Below are 18,876 nucleotides of genomic sequence, written 5' to 3' on the forward strand. Positions count from 1 at the left end.
ATACTTGGTGTCAAAATCATGGCCTCAAGCTAAATGCCAAAAAGTGTAGTTATCCCCTTTGGAAAAAACAAAGTACCCACGAACTACCACATACGTGGTAGTCCCCAAAAACAGAAAATGTAATAAGGGATCTGGGGACCCAAGTAGATAGTAATCTCTCCTTTGATAATCATATTCCCAAGGTGGTTAGAAAATCCTTCTATGTGGCCCACCTAATCACAAAAGGGTTCACATTTAGAACAAAAGAGGTTGTTGTGCCCCTCTACTCATCACTCATCAGACCAATCATAGAGTACAACAGCCCATTTGGGCTGTACCTTACAAGACACCTGCAACAGCTGGAAAGACCAAAGAAGTACCTCACCAAGAGGATTACTCACCTCAAACAGATGCCCTATGCAGTCCGACTGAAGAAACTCCAGCTGTACTTGGTTGCATACCGCTTACTCAGAGGTGATCTCTGCCTGATATACAAGACGATGTCCAACCTAGAATTGATGGACATGTTCCACCTAAAAAAAACAAATCCCCGAGAGCCACACGCTCTAGGGATCTAAACCTCACTGCAACGATAAATAAGACGTGCTGGAGGGATAGATTCCTGTCCCAGAGACTCCCCATGCTTTGGGACAGGATTCCAATCTACATTAGTCAGAGACCCTCACTAACACTCTTCAAGAGAAACCTTGACGAGTGGATGGAAGATGGAAGGTTTACCCCAGGGATCACTGCAGTGGCTCTGCTGGACAGAGGCACAGGGAACTAATGGCTTTGCTGGACAGAGGCACAGGGAACTAATCTAAGGGGGCAGCGAAAGCCAACACATTCTGACTAGGCTTATAGATGCCCATGGGCAGTAGCCTAGTACTTACCTATGAACCTATGAACCTATGGACTGCAGGCTGGAGACTGCATTCCTCACCAGAATTTGATCTCAGAGTAGCGACAAAGAGAAAGGAGTAGGGGGATTTTAAGTGAATGACCTGCTCTTGTAGAGTTTTTAGTTGAATTGAGAACATAAGCAGCTGTTTAAAAAGGGATAATTAGCAGGGCAGATAAATATGGCATGATAACTCTAATAATCAATCAGAGGAGGTTAGAAAGATTGGGAACAGAGACTGGAAAAGCAATTTACAGGAAAACAATGGGAAGATATATGTATAGTTCCTAAATACGCAACCAAGTCCAGAAGGTTTAGGGTCTTTGCTTGGAAATTTTGCATAGGTGTATTTTATACCACAAGCAGACTTCAAAGAATTTTTCTTCAGATATCAAATGTTGGAGGTGTGATGGAGAAGAAAGAGGTAACTGGAAACATATGTTCAAGGAGTGTAATGAGTTGGCAGATATTAAAAACTCCCTACAGAGTACTCTGTCAGAAATACTGGGTGAATAAATGGCTATAAGCAAGGAAATCAGTCTTTTGAGCTGGAATACAGGATCTGAATTGCCTAGACATAGTAAGGCCTTATTAAGTTTACTTCTATTGGCTGCCAAAAAAGCAATTGCTAGAGCATGGAAATCAGTCTACACCAAGTGTATTTGAGGTACTGAGTATTAGAAATGAGATACAAGTACTGGAAGAGGATTATTTAGAAAAGAGAAGGAGCAAATTGCATAGAAGTAAATGGAAAATGTGAGAACAATACGTACATAATAATGTTCAGGAGGAGGAAGAGTGAAGTTTAAGGGAAGGCAGGAATACAGCAGTTTTTGTAATGTTGGACTGATGATAGTAGCAAAAATATGTGATGCATATTGTATTTAAATGGAAAAATGTTAAACTGTTTTGTTTTCTTTTGTGTTAATGTATGTTTGTCTATGTCAATAATTTAATAAAGGTTTTTAAAAAATAACAATATGAAGTATAAACAAACAGTTGATAGATTGTGTTCTAGTTGAAAGGTGGAAGAAACTACTGAACATTTGTTTTTGGAATGTAAAACAAAAAAGGATGTTGTTAAAACGTGTTATGATAAATTTAATTTGGAATTTTTAAAAAATGGATATTAAGGGCATTACTTATGGATTATAGGAAAATTTGAAAAAGGAGGAGACAGAGTTGATAGAATAGCAATTATTTTTTATGGAATACTTGGAAAATTAGGTGTCAGGAATTATTGTATAATCAAATTTGGTGTAAGAATTTATTAATTAAGAATATTAAAATATGGTCATGATTAAAAGGATGGGGATGAAAGAATAGAAAATATTATGGAATTGTTTTGAAAGAATACTAAATATTTCTTTATGATGATGGAATTCTAAGTATTGAATTTGATTTGTAAATAGTGTTTTGTCCTACTTTTTTGGTAGGGCAGGTGATATGGGATCTTTTATATCTACCTGATCTATCTTCAAGTCAAACAGATGTGACCTCATCTGAAGATCTGATGATCTGATGATCTGATGATCATCTGATGTTCTCATCTGAAGAATAGCACAATCAGGAATGCAGCACCCTACTAATGCACGGCAGTGTCAGCAATCCAATCATCTGGAGTCAAAACAGAAACCATACCCTTCCGGTCTTCAGCACTAAACGTGAGCATGCTATCTGTTAAGCCACTGACATGTAACAACTATAATGAAAACATCCTGATATATACCATTAATCACAGAGGGCATCTCATCTAAGACCAAGGAAGGTATTGTTCCCCTGTACTCTGCCTTTGTTAGACCAATCATAGGCACGCTTTCAAATGTATCTCACTTAAAAACTTGAAAAGCTGGAGATGTTCCTAACAAAATGGATCTCAAGCCACAAATATTTTAGTTTTCAGTAAAGTATGGAATCACTATCCTTGTACTCTGTGTTATATAGGCTCTTGTGGGGAGGCCTGTGCCTTGCCTTCTGTGCCCTCAGGGATCCTATTATACATCACCTCCTCTTTTCTGATATAGAAAATAGTGTAGCCAACACTAGAACAAGAGATCTCAATCTAATCAGATAATAAGTAAAACTAAATGGAGGGACTGGTTCATTACCCAGCTCCTCCCCTTGCTCTAGAATAGACTCCTTTTCATGTCAAGCAATGTGATTCTATGTCAGCTTTTAAACATAGCTTAGACAATTGGATGGGTATATTAAAATACTCTCTGGTACTTAAATGCCTTATCCTGAAAAAGTTGGTAGAACATACAGGTGGTTACTGGCAAGGCACATGTGGCCTCTTGTTAAATAGTTTTATTTCCTTTGATTGCTATGAAATCTGGAACTAAGGAAAGGCAGGTGTTAATTTGTTGATTAAATTGTATAAAACATTGCTACTTTAACTCTTAGCACTTACCTGGCTATTTTTTTGTGAACTTGCATATGTAAACATGTGTGCGTTTTGTGTGCAAATGTGTGCGCACATGTGTTTACTGATGTATACAGTAGCTTCCTACTCTGGCTGGAGAATGCTTTCCTGAGCTTGAGGTTTTGCAGATGTTGAAATTTTGAAATTTAGCATTTTACATACTACGGAATGAGTCAACTAAAGATTACAATAGAATGCAGTGTTGGGGCTCTGATTTACGATGACTAGCATGCTAGCCAGCCTGTCTCTGGTTTCTGCTAAATGCAACCCAACCATTCCCCAAAGTACCAGCATTCATTCTGAGACATGATTGGTGGGAAGGTACAGCAAGTCTAATAGCCTGAAATTCAATGGCTCAGTTGCCATAGTATAAAAATCACCCTAGACAGAAATGACAGTAGTGTACTTTTTTTTCAATAAATGTTTAAAGATTTGTGGGCCATGCACCATGTCAGCAGCTCAAGCAACTATTGGCGCAATGTTAAACAGATAAATTAATCAGTTTGACTTGTATTTTTTGTAATTTTTTGAATGTAATAACCATTTTAGTTTTCAGCAGTCTTGAAATTATCAGGGTAGGGGAGGCTGCGTTTCAACATCAGCCACCCTAACAAAGAGTCTGTAGTTTCAAGTACAGTCAATAATCGCTGGGTGGGGATTGAAGGACCATTTGTTGAGAACAGTCTGGTCAGTTGCATGAGAGCTTTGGCCAGTCAGCTTTGGCAAAGACAGTTGTGACACTCTAGGACACACGTTTCACATGCTGTTGATACTTGTGTCTGTTGTAATTTGCTAAGGTACATGATAACTCCTTTTTAATCAAATAGGAGTTTGCATCACATTAGGACCACACAGCCATCTTGGAGATAATATCCTTCTCATTGTAACCTTTCTGCACCCTACTCTATACTACCTTTGTCAATTCATATTGTATATTTCTTGCTCTCACTATCTGTATTACTATAGTTTATATATATTTGCAATAAGTTTTGTTGTTCACATTTGTGTATTCCAAGCTATGTTGTTTCTTTTGTTTGTATGTTTTATTTATTGATTGATTGCCTTGGACTGAGGCTAAAATTGGTCCGTGTAGCTCAATATTCTACTCTAGAATTTTTTTTTAGTTTATTTCCAAGAAGACACATTTGATGTCTGCTCTCTGTTATCTCTCATCTTCCAATGGTGTTCTGCTATTTCACAAGGGACCCTTCTTCCATTCCCTGTACAATGCAGTCTCAGCTGTCAATATCTTGAGAGACATTTATAGTGGTCCTAAATTCATATTTTGTGCTATTATTGCATGGCTGAGTTGAAATATTATCACTTGTGGCAATGTTTGATGATGTGCTGCTCACAGAGGCAGTAGAGACATTCTCTTGCAGGTCTTGGTTCATAATCTTATGGCTACACTCACATTCAAAAAACTGAGGTTATTGTGGCACTGTGTTTGGAAATGTTTCCAAGACAAGCATCAAAAGAAAAAACTGAACTGTGCGAGCAGCAGAAAACTGGCAGCACAGGGACTAGGCATGCTGTCCGTGTCTGCTGTGTGACATCACAGTGTGCACTTCCTGTGCATGTGAGCACCAGAGAATAATAGCTAAACTGAACACAGCAGAAGTTATCACTGCTTCTAACCCACTACCGAGAAGGTCTCCAAATGTCAGACAACATTGGAGAGAGACTTATGTATGCATTTTTAAAGATTTGTTAGATTTACTCCACTTATTCTTGCGGAGCCCTTGTGCTCTAGCCATAGTTTAGGTACCTTTCACCAATATTCACCAAACTGTAAGTCTCTGCAACCTCCTAAGTACAGTTAGTCAGTGTTTGTATGTGTAGGTAGTCATATGCGGTAATGAATTATCTGATGCAGAGCTGACCACCTCCTAAGTCTTTGTGCAGGAAGACTCATGTCAATGGAGAAAAGAACATATTAGACTAGAGTATGGGACAGGGAAGTGGCTGGACTAATGAAGGAGCTCCTTTTCATATGAAGTAATTCTGCCTTTTTTAAGGTTACTGAATATGAATTTGCTGCATTGTGCAGACTATGAAATGAAGTATTATACATAATATTGTAGACAGGACTGTGTTATTGATTAGGGATGGTCATATGTAGAACAATGGCAGGATTAAGTTATACCACACTGCAAACCTTTGAACTTTTTCAAAGATCTATAAGGAGAAATTTGTAAGTGGAGTAATTCTCAGATCTGATCTGTAAAGTAATTTGGTCCAGGATGCAGCACAGTGGGTGAGCCTACAGCAGTTCTGATAGGTCAGAATCTTGTTTCCTGCAGAGAAGCATAGTTTCTTTTAACATCCTTGTGAGAGTTGGGGTAGCTTTTTATAACTGTTTGCATGCTAAGCTAAGAAGTACACATGCAAACAATAATGTCTGATAGGACAGGCACTGCAAAAATAACAGGCCACTCAGGAAAGCTGTAAGGCCTGATGCCACATGGTGCAGATATTGTTCATTACGGAAAGTCTGTTATCTACCAGTAGTGTCCATCCTAAATGACATCATTGTACCTAGATAATTATATTTGTGTTAGTTTTTCATTTAGTATTTCATGTAGCATTTTGAAGTTTTACAGAAATTTTATATTGATGTTATTTCTTTAAAAAAATGTTAAGTTTCTTATTTTGCATGCAGTTTTGTAGGATAATTTCCTCTGTGAGTCAAAAACAATCCAAAATTGCACTCTTATAGCATTCTGACCCATGGTTCTAAGTAATATTGTTTCTTTCTTAAAGTTATGGTGCTTTAAAATTAAAACAACAACTTAAATTGAAGATAATTATCATAAGAACTATGCGTTCTTGCTAGACAAAAAATAGCAATAAGGATACACTCTGGATGTATGTATAACCATAAATACATATTTCTAAAAATACTTATTATGGTTTATGATTATGGATTATTATATTATCTTTCTACTAGAAAGTATAAGCATTTGCTGTTGAACTGTAGACTGTGACAGCAAAGAATAAGCCTATAGTTGTATAATGTTGTGACATTCTGCTTTGTTAATGGTCTAAATTGTCTGGGATTGTATCAAAGCAGCAGTTTTCATATTGAATTAACATCCCATTTTTTCTTTTGCTTAACTAACCATAGAGATGACTTTTAAGGGGCTATTTTCTAAGGCTTATTGCATTGTGCTGACCAATCCAGTTTTGTGTAAGTTTACGCAGAAATATGTTTTGTGTGAGGAGCAACTGCAAATCTAGTGTTTCTGTTGTGAGTAGTGGCCATTTTGTCTGCATTGAGCTATGCCAGACTGCAAGAAAGGCTGATGAGTATAAGAAGCTTGCAATCAGGACTGTCTAATCAATTTTGAATATAGTTATCTGGGCAGATCCTTTATTTTACTCTCTGTAGTTGGCATATGCTTTGATTGGTTTTCCATAAGACTTTCTTGATTTTTTCTTTTTATCCTCTACTGTGCCTGCTAACCACTGATACTTTCTTCCTCCTGGTTCATTTGTTTACCCCAGCATTTTTAGCCAAGACCATTTCTATACATTTGCTCTTCTCCCTGCAGGATACAAAGTCCCACCAGGCAGTCATATGGGTTATTGTATGTACCCTAATGCCTGTGTCCCATGGCAGGCATTTGTTAAAGACAGCTACTATACTGGCACTATTCAAATGCCCTTTTGCAAAAGACTGATCTAACTCTAGCATATGCTTTATGGCATACACAGCCAAATGCTGCTGGTAATTTCTGTAGTGTCACAGCCTCCAGAGGCATCAGGACAGCAGAGTGTCTGGTTGCTTTTCTCCCTCAGGATAGTCTAGATGATGCTAGCTATTCACTGCCACTCTCCCCCACTGGCGTTTTGAAGTGTCTAGGTTACAGATCAGTCCCAGGTTATGTGAATTACAATCAGGGCTTTGTGCTTCAGAGACTACAGGCTTTCTTGATCTTCTTCTTCTCCTTTTGGATTTTTCCTTTAGGGATTGTCACAGCAGAATAAAGATCCACAAAATGATTGGCAGCGGAGTTTTAGTGGGTCAAGTTGCCAGCCCAGCACCCAACCTTCCACAGAAGGCACACACATGCACACACTCACACCTAGGGCCAATTTAGAGTGTCCAATCCACCTGCAGCATGTCTTTGGGATGAGGGAGGAAACTGGAGCACCAGGAGGAAACCCAAGTGACCACAGGGAGGACATGCAGACTCTGCACAGAAGGCACCCCAGCCAAGAATTGAACTGGAGAACCTCTTGCTGTGAGGTGGCAACACTAACTGCTGCACCACCAAGGCTGCTCAGCAGGCTTTCTTGATATGTTCAGTAATGTAATGTATTGGTCAGTAGCTACACCCAAGTATTTTAAAGATGATACCATTTCCATAGCTATCCTATTAGATGCAGTGATGCTGACCAACTCTACCATTTGGTAAAGTTTTATTGCCTAGTATCACAACGTTGTTTTATTTTGTTTTTATTGATTGATTGATTACAGAAAATAGAATATTTGCTATTTTTGCAACAAACAATGGAGAACATATCCTGACATTTTGCTTGAACTGTGCTGACGTTGTCAACTGCTACATGCACTGCAGTCATCTACACGTTGCCCAGTACTGATCTTTCTTTGAGGGTATATGGTATAGTTCAATTTGAGTACTTCCCGACTGGAGGTGGGGAAGTGATGTGGATCTTAACATGATCATTTTCTTGACAAAAATGCAAAGATGGTAGCTTAGTACTTTGGCAATTACCTCAATGCCGCCTTCATTACAGTTCCTTAAAGGGGGAAACTTCATAAACAGTTATTATCCTATCAGTTTGTTTTACGAGGCATAAATTAAAAATGGAGTGAAAATTATGGCAAATGTAAGGCAGCAATTTCCTAATTTAGTAGTCTAAAAATGTTTAATCCAAAGCACATTAATGGCTACATCTCCTAGATGAATATTAATAATGTGTTATCAACTTTGATTAATGTTTTTCATAAGTTGAGGTAAATGATCACCACATATTTTTCTTTTTCTGTTTTGTTAAGTTTATATAATTGAAAATGTCTACAGTTGTACTGGCTTCTTGGAGGCCATATAATACAGAACACTGATAAAGGAAAACTCTACCCTCCACTGCTGTTAAACTTACTACAGAGTTATTTTGTCTCCCTGCAATATCAGCTAGATGTTGTTCAGTGTCAGAAATCCCTTGGACCATTCACTTTTTCATTTCCACTTCTTTTCTTTCTTTGCAACAAATCATGAATACCCCACCATTTTCCCCACTCAAAATTCATAGCATGTCAGAAAGGAGTTTGACTCAGATGTGACCTAGAAAATCAGAAACTGCAGCTTTTAGCGATGATCTCTACCCAGTTTTACATACTGATATTGTCTCGCTGAGGTCAGTAAAGGTCTGTTAACAGCTAATGTGAAACTGTTTCTCCAAAGAGTTAGTTTTGACTTTATAAAGCATGCTGAGGGCATCAGTCTATTACCCATTGTGCAGTATTGCTGGAAGCAGCTGGGAAAAGAATCAGGTAGTCTTTAATTTCATTTTGAAATGAAATCAAAACATTGGGATTAGTCTAAAGTTAGCCAAAACTATTTTTGGGGGTGAAAACTCTTGTCATTGCAGTCTACCTTAAATTAAAACTAATGAGGTCCCAAATACTATGGTCACAAGCTTCATGAAATATCTGGAAATGTACCTTGTTTTTCAGGGAAAACATCGTAATTACTGCAGCCAAGGTGAGTAAATAAGCAGATATCCTGTCCAGAATTAAGCATTTTCTTAACCCATAAGCTAAAACAAGGCTTGCTAAAGAAGAACACTTAACAGGACATCTATGTGAGTCACCATAATAACTAACCTATTGAAGGAGGCTACTTTACAACATAATAGTACTTTGCTAGAGCAGTATTCTTACCCGGTCATCTGTGTGTGTCATCATAATAACTAGTCTAAGACTCTTGGAAGCTGAGCTCTTGGGCATAAGCTAAAAAACAAAGTAACATTTTGAACCACATTTTGCATCCGGTAAGCAGGAAACCACATTTATTCTAGTGCATTTAAAGTTACCTGGCTATTTAAATCTGTTTTAAGTGGCTCCTGACTTTTTTTTTGCATTTTACCATGTTTTCTCTGAATTTGAAGTTACAGCTATTAAGTGAGGCATTTTACTATTTGCACAGTTTTTCAAGTGGGTTCTGTGCTGTGCTGTGCCTAATCAGTTTTGAGTGGGTTCTGTCATTTTTTTTTTGCATTTTACTATGTTTTCTCTGAATTTGAATTTTCAGTTTTTAACTGAAATGTTTGACAGTTTGCACTGGTTTTCAAGTAGTTTGCAGTGGTGGTGCTGTGGTAGCATTGTCGCCTCACAGCAAGACATTGTCCCGTTCGATTCTCAGCTAGAGCGTCTTCTGTGAGGAGACATGCGTGAATGGGCGTACCTTTGTTGAAGGTTGTGCATAAGGGCTGGCAAAAATCCACTGCCAATCATTAGCGGACCGGAGTTCCGCTGTGGCGACTCCTAGCCGGGAAAAGCCGAAAGACACAGCAGGTGGGTTAATCAATGTTTCTGCATTTATTTGCTGTGCAAATAAATGCAGTATTTCTGCATTCCTTTGATATGCCTTTAATCACTTTTCAAATGTATAGCATATAGTCAGATTTGACCGGGTATGTAATTCATCTAGAGCTTGTAATGGTTAGTCATAGTGGCAGTGGAGGCAATTATTGCAGATCTGGGAATTTAAATACTATTGGTTAGAGCTTTAGTGGTTTTTCATTGACTCTTTCATTTTCCCTATTTAATTTCGGTCTACAACATGCACTCCATAGATGTCATAACTTTCAGTTATAACAGTGTCTGATATATAACTCACCTAACACAAATTTAAAGGAGAACCGCAACCAAAAACTAAAACGTGTTTTCAGCATATCTTGACATCTTCTGCATTACTAACGTGTCTGAATCAAAGTAATTGGCTGTTATTATTTTCTAACTTGTTATGCCCCAAAATAGACTGAATGGAGGCTGCCATGGATAGCAGGAGTTTGTTTTACAGTTAATGCCTTCACCTCTCTGATGTCATTTTCGAGAGACAAGAGAGAAATCCCTTTGATGAAAGGATCATTTGTTGTGGTTCTCCATCTCATCCTAAAACAGTATTGGGCCTGCCTACTTTATATTATTAATTAGTTTACATCCTTTGATTTTTATAGTGGCTATCTCTGATACATTTTAAGGAATGTTAGAATGATAAGCTTGAAAATGTAGCTAAAGTAATTGTTCTTTTCAGAGTAACAGCTCTAGTTCATGTGAGAGAAATCTGACCCCTGTGATTAATAGGTGCTCCTTGGACTGAGATAGTTTGTGCTGCATTCACAGTTTTTAATACTGTAGCTATAATAAGAGTATTTGGCACTAATCTGTTTTCTCCCAACTCACTGATTGGTCTCAACAAAAATGCATGTGATGCAAACATGCTGTAACAAAATACCAGATGAAACATGCACTTTTACAGAAAATACCATGTTGAAAATGTGAAATAAAATTATCATAGAAAATTAGAAGAGTTATTTGAAAGTACTACTTTATTTGTGGCACTCAGGGTTTGATTAAAGGGAAAGATAAATTTATACTAAAAAAAGAGTGGGTTGCGTTTTCTTGTTCATTTGCATCTGAAAAAAGAAGTAATGTACTTATCATACCATTCCGTCTGTGCTGTCCATTTTCATTCTTCCTCAACTGATGGGTTCATATCCGATCCTTGGATCTAGTTCGGCCATTATTTTAGCTCATGGCCACCAAAATGCTCTCAAGCTCCTCCCTTACCCATAATGTACCAACCACTAATTTAGCTCAGATCTTGTTTGCTGTTTGACATAAAGTAGGAAGTACTACTACAGAATTCTTAACAGAAAAAATATATATCTAAAGCTCAACTTGAAGGACAGTGCTGACCTTATAAACTCTTGTTCTTCCAGAAATTAACTGTGAAAAAGAATGGGGATCGGTGGGTGGGGAGTTGAAGAAAAATGAAAATGGACAACACGGATGGAATGTTATGGTGAGTACATAACTTCTTCATCTGATGTTGTCAATTTTCATTCTATCCTCAAGTAATGGGACATAGTCCCCAGCTACCTAAATTCCCAGGTGGACTCTAAGGAAGGATATTCCTGAGCACAGTTGAGCCAAAGGCTGTTCTTCCTCTTGAGACCAGATTCAATTTGTAATGAGTAATAAAGGTATGTGGATTGGCCCAAGTTGCAGTTGCACATATTTTGTCCATGGATGCTCTAGCTAGAAACATTGAAGAAGTAGCCATGGATCTCGTTGAATGAGCTCTTAAAGGTCTTGGTAAGAATAGGCTCAATTTGTTGCAGACAAATGATCTGCAATCCATCAGCCAGATGGCTAGAGTTACCTTTGCAACTGATTTGCCCAATTTAGAATCTGTAAATGAAACACATAATTGATCTGTCTTCCTAATTTCTTCTGTTCTATGTACTGTAAGCAAAAACATAATTGTCTGTGGACAGCCAATAAATGCAACATGCATTCACCTTTGTTCATAAATTTAGGAGAGAAGACTGGCAGACTAATGGATTTGTTAATATTGGATTCACCACTCTAGGAAGGAAAGAAGGAGTGGTGCGTAATAATACTGTATCCTTATGAAAAATCAAGTAAGGAGGTTTACACGACAATGCTTGAAGTTCAGCCATAAAGCCCAGCAGCCCTGGGTCAATAAGCTACTGGCTGGCTGGTGTCTAGTTGCCCAGCCTGGGTTACATGGGATAGCTCTGTTGAGCGAAAGCTGGACGTAAAACCAGCCTGCCAAACATGAACTGAGAATTCCTAAGCTTAATTAATGTAGGTACACTGACAGGATGTAGGTTGGAAGTGGATGATATGATGATACGGAGGAGGCTGAACATCCTATGTATCCAAGAGATGAGATGGAAGGGCAGTGCAGCAAAGTCATTTGGCTTGGGATCCAGACTCTACTACTCAAGAGGGGGACAGGCTAGAAATTGTGTAGGAATGTTGGTGAGATAGAGACTTCAGAAGGCAGTGAGGGATATCAGCAGAATTAATGGCAGACTCATGGCAGTCAGACTCTAGTGTAATGACAGGCCAGTATTCATAATCTCAGCCTATGCCCCACAGCACGGTTGTGATAGTGAGGAAAAGCGTGCATTTAGACAGCAGTTACAGGACCTACTAGATAAAGCAGGAAAACATGAATTGGTGTTGATAATAGGTGACTTGAATGCACATATTGGGACAGACAGAACAGGATATGAGGACTGCCTGGGTCCACATGGGTGGAATAAAGAAGGAAAAGCCATTCTAGACTTCTGTCTGGCCAATAGCTTGACTGTAGCCAACACATGGTTCAGAAAGAGAGAGTCAGAAGATCACATACAACAGTAGCCAACATGCAACTCAGCTAGACCTCCTCCTAGTAAGGAAAAGGGACTGGGGTAGAATCTAAACTCCATGATTGCAAAGTCATCCCTGGTGAAACAGTCGGCCCACAGCATAAAACACTACTTGCCACAATCAGCTGCAAGCAGTGTCAGAGAAGGCTCTAAGGTCAACAGAGACCAGGCTGAAGACCTGGAAGTTGACTGGAGAAAAAGAATAACAGGTCAAGGAATTACTCACGGCTCTAGCACCCCAAGAAGAGGAGGAAATAGGTGGAGTTGAAAAAAGAATGACAGCACCTAAACACAGCATGTGTTAGGACTACAGAAAGGATATGTGGCTGAACCAGGTATGGAAATAAGGTACATAAAGAAAGCTGGTGATGGAATCCAGATGTCCAGGAAGTCATCAAAAGAAAGAAGGAGTGCAGGAAGAAGTGGGAGATAGAAAAGACTGACCAGGCTAGGAAGGACTACTGGTTGGCTAACAAAGAAGCTAAGAAAGAAGTTGCAATAGAAAAGAATAGGGCATCAGAGGCACTCCACCAACTTCTGGAAAGTGACTCAGCAAGTGGCACAAAGAAACTATATCAGGTCGCAAGGCAAAGACAAAAAGATAAAGAAGATAGTCAGACACCCCTCATAAATGATGCCAGCAACAACCTGCTCACCAGTCCATAGGACATCAAAGGCAGATGGAAGGAGTATTTCCAGCAGCTTCCGAATGAAAACCCCCCACAGAAGCTGTACTGACCCCAGAAACAGCCCACAATGAGAGAAGAAGAGGAGCCCACGCTAGAAGAAGTAAGAACAGCACTAAGGAAAATGAAGTCAGGGAATGCAGCAGGCTCAGATGAGGTAACAGCAGATATAATAAAGATGCTGGGTGAGATAGGGGAGAAATGGCTCCTGAGGGTACTAATAGCAGTGTGGAGAGAAAGGTCTATCCCAGATAACTGGAGAATAAGCATACTTGTGCCAGAGTACAAGAACAAAGGGGACATCCACAACTGTGGGCAGTACAGACGCATCAAACTCCTATCACATTGCATGAAAGTTCTGGCGAGGCTTATTGATAAACAGATACACAGAGTAGTAGAATATAAGATGCACAATGAGCAGTTCAGATTCAGATCAGGATGCAGCACAACTGATTGGATGTTTGTATTGAGACAGATACTTAAGAAGAAGCTAGAGATGAGGAGAGGGTCCAACTGGGAATTACTAGACTTGGAGAAAGCATATGACAAGGTCCCAAGAAAGCTGATCTGGGCAGTACTATGGTGGTTTGAGGTCCCAGAAACATTGGTAGAATTAGTGCAGGGTATGTACAAGGACCCAATGACTCAAGTACGAACAGTGTTTGGCCTCACAGAGGGGTTCCCAATGGGAGTGGGTGTGCATCAGGGTTCATCTCTGAGCCCACTGCTGTTCATACTGGTGATAGACTACATTAGCAAACAGGTCGGAAGGGGAAGATCAACAAAATTGCTGTATGCAGATGATATGGCATTATAGGCAGATTCTGAGCTAGAACTTCAGCAAAGGATAGGAGAATGGAATGCAAGACTGAAGGCACATGGGAAGAAACTAAGCACAGATAAGACGGTGGTAATGGCAGCAAATTGCGGAAATCAGAAGAAGCTGAGAATAGAGATAGAAGGGAAGATAGTGGAGCAGGTAAACAGCTTCAAGTATCTGGGAGGCATGGTTGAGGAGAAGAGAAGTCTGAATGAAGAGGTCAAAACTAGAATCAGAGGGGCTATAGCTAAATGGCATAGAGTGTCAGGTATAGTCTATGACAGGAGAATGCCAAAGAAGCTGAAAAGTAAGGTATACAAGACAGTGGTGCAACCAGTACTACTGTATGGTACAGACACCTGGGCAGTAAAGACAGAACAGTTGAAGAAGTTAGAGGTGATGGAAATGAAGTGCCTGACAAGGGTGGTAGGATACACACTGTGGGACAGACAAAGAAATGAGGACATAAATGCAGAAGTCAAAGTAGCTGCAATTGCAGAAAAGATCAACGAGAACAAATTACAGTGGTTTGGGCACATGTGCAGAAAAGCAGAAGACAATCTGGTGAGGAAGATTTCGAACAGACAGGAAGAAGGTAAGAGGAAGTGAGGATGTCCAGCAAAGAGGTGGATGGATTTTGTGAAAGAAGATGTGTGACAGTCATGCATGAGTGTTGAAGAAGGCAGGATTGTGGGATTGAATCGAGAAAGTTATCGACAGTTAACACGACACCTCGACCCCATGTAGAAAAAAATGGGAAAAAGGGGGCTGCTGCTGGTGATGATGACTGAAGTGGGCTGTCGCGTAGTCGCCTCACAGCAAGAGCCTCTCCAGTTTAATTATCAGCTGGAGTGCCTTCTGTGCGGAGTCTGCAGGTCCTGCCCGTGGTTGAATTCACTTTAAAAGACATGCAGGTAGGTACGTGTGTGCGCCTTCTTTGAAGGTTGGGCACCGGGATGGCAACTCTACACTGTAAAAATTCACTGCCAATCATTAGTGGACCGGAGTTCTGCTGTGGCAACCCCTAATCAGGAATAGCCGAAAGACTTAAAGTGGCATATAGTACTGCTGCAGAATTAGCTGCTGGAACATTTTATACCTAACAATTGTGTAAAATCCTAAAGGAAGAAGTCTAGATAACACTAGAGAAATTGTAAAAATGCATTCAGACATTTACCTTGAAACTGATTTATTTATGCGTATATATGTGTGTATGTATTTATTTTTGTTTGTTTGTGCGGTTACCAAGAATGTCTTGTTGTGTCAAACTCTATGTTCTGTGGAGAATGGAGACAGAAAGTCCATAATATAATACCAATTATAAGAGTACTAATATAATTATACCAATAATTATAATTAGATGAGTAATTAAAAATGGCTATACCAAGGGAGTTCCTCTTCTGCAAATGGAATATGGACTTCCCTAATTTCTTCTAGATCCAAAAAAGAACAGCTCTCACTACTCCAATTAATTTCCAATAACATCTGCTGATTTATAACTCTTTCCTCCAGGACAGATCACCATTGCATTATCCTCACCAAGGCCAAATGGCTTTCCATCCCACAAAGTACTGCTCTTCTCCCTGATGCCACGATACTTAAACTCATGAATATGGAATCCTTACCATACTACACTGGCAGACTCTCAGATAAGGAACCTATATGTAACCCAAGATCACTAGTATTTTCCACCCCAAACCTCACACCTCTTTCACCTAATTAAAGCAAAGTGAGCGCTCCTTCTCTGTACTACACAGATAAGGGACAAATTGTCCTTCTTCAGATTCAGAAAAAAATAGAAATATATATCTTCAACCAAGCAAAATATGAATACCAGTACAAAGATAATATCACATAGACTGTTTGTCTCCACTCCCTAACAGGTTCCAACAAAACATCAAATAAACTGCCCCTGGCATTGAAAAACACTGGGCTCTTTATCTCTGAGGATTATAACAATGAATTTCAACTGATGACTTATTGTTTACTGAACATTTCTGTGTTAGAAATCATAACTATTGTTTAATTTGGAAAGTGTGTTTACCGGCTCCCAGTTGTTACCAAGTGGAAAACACACTACTTAAGGATTTAATGGTGATGTTTGCTGTCCCAGCAATCTGCAGTAGCCATATTTCTTTGTATAAAGCCTAATGCGAGCAATCTTTTCCATTCACGGCCTGTTAGAAGTATATGGTGTATATTCTTTCCATTTATGGCCTGTTAGTAGTGTTTAGACTGATAGACTCAGTATTTCTTTGTCAGCTTAAAGAGAATTATTCCTTAAATTTACAGAGTGTTAGTGTAGTATAGACCGTGATGCATGCAATATTGGCTAACTGTTTCTAACGTTACAGATATTGCTCTCCATCCTGAATGCCTGCATAAAATTAAGACGTCTCTGATCTGAATTAACTGCGTTTTGTGACTAATATCCTAATATTTGCCACTCTGTGACTGTATGTCTCTTATCCACACTAATGTACTTACTTGCACTCCTTACCCACTTATCCTAGCTCTTTCAGCCCAGACCCGTGTTTACACATCACACTCCTCACTCAGCACCCATTCATGCCTCACTGCAACACTCTGTCTCCTTCCTTTCCTCCACACAGTTTTCCAGACCTTCATGTTCTCCTGACATCACCCACACCTCTGCTATTCTATATCTATCCCACTGTTATACAACCAGACTCCTATGTAAAATTTGCATAGCTCCAACTTTGTCTTCTCTCTTCCCTCCTTAGATCCAGCAGCTGAGATACCTTGCGTACCTCCTATCCTGTGGAAGACTATTAACATAGCTCCTGCACATACTCGAACAGACTTACTGGGACCCACACAATTCAAACAACTTTACCCTGTATGTGTACTTGATTTCTAATTAAGTTGCTGCTGCTGTTGTGCTATTTCTGTAAGGTGCAGCACACCACCGAGAAGCTCTAATATTCCAGACCCCCTCCCCCCTCCCCACTTTCTAGTGAACACTTTACTTGCTCTCCCTATCTTAGAATTCTTAAGCTGCCCCTTCAGCTAGGCATACTCACAGCTTATACTGTACTTTACATTGCAACACCTATAGCACTCTCTCCCCATTCCTGATAGCTACATCCCCCTTTAACAGCAAGCCCAACTTAGACCATGTACTCCATTTTATTTTTACCTTACTGATAGTTTTTCTTTCCAGTTAGCAACTCCGCAGTTGGTTTCAACCCACTACGTTCACCCTTGCTGTGCTCGGGCGCACTCAGCTCCCTTACCCTACCCCCATTCCCACCCGGTATTAATTTAATTTATACTTACTCTAGCCCCTCCCCCACCCAATACCCAATCATCCCTCAACTCCCCATCTCATTACACCTCCAACCACACCTCCTAACATCTCCCCTCATTACACCATTAGCTACACCCCAACCAATCTCACACACACCAAACATCTTAACTCACCTCACCATTACCCTCATCAGTATAACCTCTTCTCCACTACCTCATCTCACTATTGCTCACAAATCCTCACTTCTTCACACTCCCATATTCCATACTGCAATGCCCATCTCTACTATGTGTACTCTAATTACTTTAACCTATCTTTATATCAAATTCACATGTTCAGTTTCCAAAGGTGTCTTCTGTAGCATAGGTATTTGCACTCTACATCTTTTTAATTTAGTTCACTACACTTTCTTTTTTGTATATATCTGTGAGACTATTTACATTTAAAGATAATATAAAAAGCATCACTATGTTAAAATGTTATTATTCTCACCTTTTATGTGTAACACCTTTTTTAAGTATCTAGTTCCAGCGTTTGTGTTACTTGCATGCAATAATGTTGGCAGGTTGATCTCTGATGCAGTTGTTTCCTTGTCATATCCATTTGAGCCTATGTCACATCTTACAAAACGTTTTGTTTCATTGAAAGCCCTCATACAAAAAAAACATATATACCCCAATACACCCCTAAACATATTAACTTAATACTAACACACAAAACTATGTACATATTCAAATATTGAAGTTTTACCCTCCTAATAGGAACAATTGTCCCAAACTGACAGCCATGCTCACATACTTGGATTAACCTAAAAGGAAGAGTATCCATGTAAGATGCATGGTACAACCTGTGCTTTTACTAAGTGCTGTCTGGTTTTTGTCTTATACTTATTTCTCTTCCAGATTGGGAAAACATTTGAATGCTTTCAGAAAACATTACCTCTTAGCCATTGAAAGAAAACAGTATTCTGTTTTTATTGCTCTTTTTCAGATTGTCTCAATGGAGACATGAGAACCAGATACAGAGTTGCTTTTACAAGCATTTATTTATTTGCTGGAGGAAAGCTTGATTTATTCAATGTTCTTTTTTATTCATTTGCTTTCTCTTGTTCCATTTGAACCAGCACATCTGTCTGACTTGAGAATCTTAACACGGAAAACAGTTTTACTGATTGCTCTGACGTCTGCAAGGAGTATCTGAGTTGCAAGCTATTATGATAAGTCAACCCTATCTCATTTTCAACATAGATAGGGTTTCTTTGAGAACTACTCCTTCTTTTGTGCTTAAAGTGGTACCGGAGTTTTCTTTAAGCCAGGCTATCCATCTCGCCGTTTTCATTCCTGAACATAAAAATGAGGG

The 18,876-nt window shown here is 39.2% G+C and overlaps 1 protein-coding gene across 2 annotated transcripts in view; it reads right to left on the reverse strand.

Annotated features, from left to right (window-relative positions):
* Positions 1-18,876, reverse strand: part of CARNS1 (carnosine synthase 1) — a 1,286,143-nt gene that overhangs the window by 257,959 nt on the left and 1,009,308 nt on the right. The window lies entirely within an intron of this gene.

The sequence above is a fragment of the Protopterus annectens genome, chromosome 9.part0 (assembly GCF_019279795.1).
Source record: "Protopterus annectens isolate FY-2018-M chromosome 9.part0, PAN1.0, whole genome shotgun sequence".
Classification (NCBI taxonomy): Eukaryota; Metazoa; Chordata; order Ceratodontiformes; family Protopteridae; genus Protopterus; species Protopterus annectens.